The 5,169-nt window shown below is 53.2% G+C and overlaps 1 protein-coding gene across 2 annotated transcripts in view; it reads left to right on the top strand.

Moving 5' to 3' along the window:
- Window positions 1-5,169, top strand: part of Gli2 (GLI family zinc finger 2) — a 232,933-nt gene that overhangs the window by 806 nt on the left and 226,958 nt on the right. Inside the window, exon 1 of one of the 2 annotated variants that reach the window (XM_010632269.1) lies at window positions 35-79. The exons of the other annotated variant lie outside the window; for it this stretch is intronic. The gene's annotated coding sequence lies outside the window, so the exon portion shown is untranslated. Of the gene's footprint in view, window positions 1-34; window positions 80-5,169 lie in introns of those variants that run through there. 2 annotated transcript variants of the gene reach the window in all.

Genomic DNA, 5,169 nt, shown 5'->3' with positions numbered 1-5,169 from the left:
AGTTGGAATGGGGGCCTGCAGCCACTGCCGGGCGCCCGAGAGGCCACCTGCGTGCTAGAGGCAAACTTTTGTCTCCTCGGTAAAGTTGCATTGGCCTTCTTTTGCTTGCTTGTCGCTGCGAAGTGCCTTCTGTCTCGGCCGAGCCCGGGCCGACTGGGATGCTGCACCGCCTCCAGAGCGTCCTTGGGCCGGCTACCGGCGCCACAGCGCGGGATCGTGACCCCGGGTTAGGGGGACTAGAGGCCAATGGGGAGACCCCGGTTCTGGCTCTGGCCAATGGGGAGCCCCCGGTTCTGGCTCTGGACCAGCCGGAATAGGATTTAAGAGGGATCTTGTGTCTGGGAACTTGTGGCCGGGGATCGACTTTGCACCTCCGTCTCTACCTGGGGAAAGCGTTTCTCCTGGGGTGCACAGCCGGGCGGGTCCTCGCCAGGTCGCGGCGCGCTGGGGCGGGGGGAGGGGAGGTGGTCTGCGGAGGGTGGTGGGTGGGATCGAAGTCCGGGATGCTCTGAGGCTCGGGTAGGTGGGCGGTGGGAGCGTCTGTGGGAGTGTGCTGTGTGCGGGGGGGCTGCAGCCGGCCGCTGGTGAACTTCTGACTCACTTCTCCACGCCGCGCGTTCCGGAACCCTGCCTTTCTTTCTTCCTCGCTTCTTCCCCGCTCGCCGGGCCCTGTCGCCCCCTCCCCCTCGGCAGGGCTCTCCTCTCTGGCTCGTTTCTGGCCGTTTTCCTCCTCTCCTGCCCTCGGTCCCGAGATCCGATTGACTTCCCGAAGAGATCCGCACGTAATCCTCTGCCGGGTACCGCTCCCCCCGCCTCATTTTCATCCCCGTCCCCCACTCATCGTTTCCCTCCCAGCCCCCCAGGGACAATCTCTCAACAAGTATATTTGCTGAGGAATTTGAAAAATCCACTACTGCAACTTGATCTGTGTGTGATGGATGGGGAGAGGCGCGGAGAGAGTTGGGCGCCAATCCTATTAAGGATTTAGAGAGGGGAGCGTTTTACCCGGACGGGGGCGGGGTGGGGGGATGTAGGGCGGCGTGGGGGAAGGGAGCGTGTGTGTGCGTGTGTGAGTGTGAGCGAGCCCGCCGCTCCGGGGAGCTGGAAGTCCACCCCACTCGGCGCCTTTTCAGCCCGGCAGCAACTGCTGTCATTTCCTAAGAATCCCGACTTCTATAGTGCGACGAGCTGGGGCTACAACCTGCGCGCCTCACCCTGGGTTACTGGGCGCTAAGGCGCCCAAGGACTTGGGGTACCTCAGCTCCCACCGGGTGCTTCTCTTCATTGCCCTCTTTTTTTTGTAGTAATTACTTTGTGGGTCCCAGAGTTGATCCCACCTGGAAAAGTAGACCTCTCTCCTAAAGTCTGGTCCCTGGGGTGTTTTACATGCTCCTCCGACCCCAAGCCGGGGCATCCCTCTGGGTGCGCAGCCTGCAGTGCGGGCTTTGCAGTTCGGTGGCTGCGTCGCTGTCCTGGGCCCCTGCCCCGCCGCCCTTGCCGGGCGTGTGAAGGTTTAATCCCAACAGCTTCAGATAAAGGGAGCAGTTGTAAAACGCTCATATGCTGTTTGCAGACGAGGCTCTGGGGGATGTTGGAGAATTTGAAAGTAAACGTTTCCCTCGCAAGCGGCATAAAATAGTGTTTAAACAAATATTGTATTGGCATGCTCAGGGGGCCCGGTGCCAAAAAGTAAAGTAAATAAACTGTGAAATCCAAAATATACAGCGGGGGATAGCAGCGGAATAGGCGGGCTTGTCAGGAGTCTCCCTGATGAGAGCTGTTTGTTCTAGCCACCTCCCCTATATTCCCCCCTCCCTGCCTGTTTCCTTACCTCAGGTCTGGAGTTTCCTTACCTCTGGCTTCTGTGTTTCTGGGGGCAGGCCTTCCCTGGGTCTGGGTGCAGCTCTGCAGTTGCTCACTGGGGGAAATTTACTGGGTACCTTCCTGGGCTGATCTTCCCAAGGGAGGGAAGGGGCCCCTGGACAAGCTTGACTGGTTTGAGTTTGGATGCTCTTTAGCCTTCTTCCAGCTTCTGGTCTGCTCTGGGGCAGTGATTTCAGAATGTAAAATCTGGGTGCTATAGATGGTTCTCAGAGGGCTTCCCTGTGTGTGTTCCGCTTTTTTCATCTTTCTTGCTTTCGATTTCCTAGGCTTGCTTGCTCTCTTGAGGGTTCCAGGAGCTGTGGAAACTTCGGCATACACAATCTCCTCAAACCCAGCAACATGGAAAGTCTCTTGTCTGATGAGTTTTAATTATATTTTGTAAGGTTTAAGGTGGTTTTGTGTTTCCCTTTTGCTTTGACAACTATGCCAATTTCACTAGGTTGTTTCTGATTCTAGCAGGATTTAAATTAATGCTGGCAGCAAGTGGCATTTAGAGGAGGCCACCTGCCCTGGCAATAGCCCTGGGTGAACCAGCCTTGCACCCAAAAGACTGCTCAGAGTGATTTCTTTGCAAAGTCAGCTTGTAAGACCAAGGAAGAGGGAGAAAACCCCTTCCCAGCCAGGATGGGGCTCACTGAACAACAAGGTGGGACTGTGAGGGATTTTTTTTATGCTCTGTGGGAGTTGACGTGGCCCAAGTTTGCAGAGGTTTCAGACTCCTGGCCCTCGGACCCTCAGATTGCTCCCAAACTCCAATCGCCCCTGTCCTCGGAGAAGCTCTTGACTCAGCCCACTTTGAGGCTGAGCCCTCTCTACTCTTTCAGGATGCTCCAGCCCACTCTGGAGAATACTGAACAGAGAGGAAATCCTCTGAGGTGCCTGGTTAGAAGAGGGGCCTGCAGGCTGCAGGTCAGCAGCTCATTGCCTGGCTGTGGGGGTCTCCAGGGCTGTGTACTAGCGCTCGCTTGTTTGCACTGCAGACTGAAAAATACACAAATACTTCACGCTTTTTGTACTCCCACAAGTGCCCTGTACACAGTGCAGCCCCTGGGGCTGGATTAGCAACCGGGGGATTCAGCAGGCGGACAGACAAAATTGGATATTTGCCTATAAACACCCTTCTTGCATGAGGGCCCCCTTTGGCCACCCCAAGGGAAAACTTGAGTGCAACAAGCCCCTTTAAATGAGACCAGGAGGTTGTCGTGTGCACTTTGAAAGCCGGTGTGACCCCCTCACACCCAGCTGGCTTGTTAAAACTCAAAACCAGAGTCCTGCGTCCTTGTGTGTCTGCCGGCTGGGCAGCTGGCTGGTCTAGGAATGTGTGTTCAGCCAGCTCCCTTTCTTGTGCTTGGCGCTCTGGGGGAGGTAGAGTGAACCGCCTCGCTACTTTAGGTTTGGGGGAGGGGGACATCTACCTGTGCCAGAGCCTGTTTTCTGGAGCTCCGGGGACAAGAGATGGCCAGGCCAGGTGGACCTCGCTGTGGACAGCCGCAGCTGTGCCCACTGGACCAGGGCCCTTTGAAAAGGAACTCTGGGGAAGCAGTTGCCTCCTTTTTTCTTTTCAGTGAGTGTCAGAGGCAGGGACAAATGAAACATGTGAAGAATGCCAAAGAAAGAAACAGTGTTCTCAGATTCCAGAAAATTCGTAGGGGCAGAAAAGGTGATTGTACCAACAACCAGAATGCCCTGCAATTTCAGTGTGCAAGGCTGTCTCACTTCCAAAGAACCAGGGGAAGGGAAACTACTCACTTGTTTAAAAGCAGGTTGGTAGAAGGGTCATATACATTGATGATTGCTAGTACTCTTTGGTACACCTTCCCCCCATTCATGGTTTTCAAAGAAACACACAACACCGGTTTCAATAATAATCATTTTCTCTAAAATTAATCTGAGAGCTTGCTGTGGAATATCAAGGATTTTAAAAAGCAAATCATCGATCATTGTTTTTAGATTTTGAGACCGACAAAGCATCATTAATACATGCAACTATGTTTAAAAACATGGGAAAAGAGAGGGATGAAGATCACATACTTTCTGCATGGTTAGTGTCTTATTTTTCCCCAATTCTTTCATCAGCAAAAGAATCCCTAATATTGAGGGTTAGGCTTTGTTTCTGGTTTCTTAAAAAACACGCATATGGCAGAAAATAACTCATTTAAGATGTGACCAAAGAGAACATATTAAACTGTTTCTTTGAGATTTGAGTTTAAATGGAACAAGTTAATGTGGTTTTGTGTGTGTGCACATGTGTGTTGTTTAAAAAAAAAAAAAAGGAGGTCCCTGGGAAGTGTGTTTTAACTGAGTGCTGAGTTTCAGCCATTAGCATAAGAAAAACAGTTTTAGTGCTTTTGCTATTGTCTTGAATGAGGAGTTGCAGCAAATGGAAGGCGGGCAGTCAAGGGGCGATGGCCCATTGAGATTCTTCATCTGCCTCGGAAATCTGTGATCGGATATCACTTTTATCTCGTTTTTCCATTCTCTGGCCTTTTTCACACGTTCACTTTTGTCAGGGTTTATTGATTATGTTTTCTTCTCTGCAAATCTGTGGAAAATTTAATGAACCAAAAACAGCAGTGAAATAAAGGGGACTTTTTATTCATTAGCACAGGATTGGGATTGATTTCCCCCTTCCTATGGCCAGGGCCCCAGGCCTCCAGTGGGCTTAAAGGAGGGAAGGTGGCCCTGTTGCAGGCCCAGGCGGGGCCTCCCCAGGCCTGTGGCCTCCTGACTGGCCAGCACGGGGACTCTTGTCCCGAGTGAACACGGAAAACTGTTCCTAGAGAGCTGGTGTCCAGCTGGCCCTCCTGCAGCCCCCAGCCTGCCCTCCGCAGGGCTCTGGCTTGGGGTGGGTGGAGGTGGGGTATTTATATCTCTGAGGCTCACAAGCCGTTCCAGTGCCCAGCCTGGCTGGGGACGCAGCTAAGTATCTCCCTGCCTGCAGACCCGGCTCTGGAGCCTGTAATTAAGCAAAGCCCCCAGCGTGATTACTCTGCTGGGTTGGGGCTGGTTCCCTCTGTGAGGCTGGTGAACTCTTGCTCTTTCCGGCGGCTTCCCGACAGCCTGGGCTGCACTGCTCTAGTCTGCTGGCCTGACTGCCCGCTCTCTCCCATCTCCCTTACTTTCTTTCCTCCTTTCTCTGTTGCCTCCAATCTGGGCCCTCCCCTGCCCAGGTCTCTTTTCTTTACCTCCCCTCTCTTTCTTCTTCCTGTCACTCCTTTTTCTCTTCCATTTCTGCTCCCTGCCTCCCCCACTCCTCTTTGTCTCCTTCTCTTGCCGCCCTTTTGT

Source organism: Fukomys damarensis, unplaced genomic scaffold (genome assembly GCF_012274545.1).
Source record: "Fukomys damarensis isolate Sample0158 unplaced genomic scaffold, DMR_v1.0_HiC HiC_scaffold_29, whole genome shotgun sequence".
NCBI lineage: Eukaryota > Metazoa > Chordata > Mammalia > Rodentia > Bathyergidae > Fukomys > Fukomys damarensis.
This window is presented reverse-complemented; position numbering and strand designations above follow the sequence as displayed.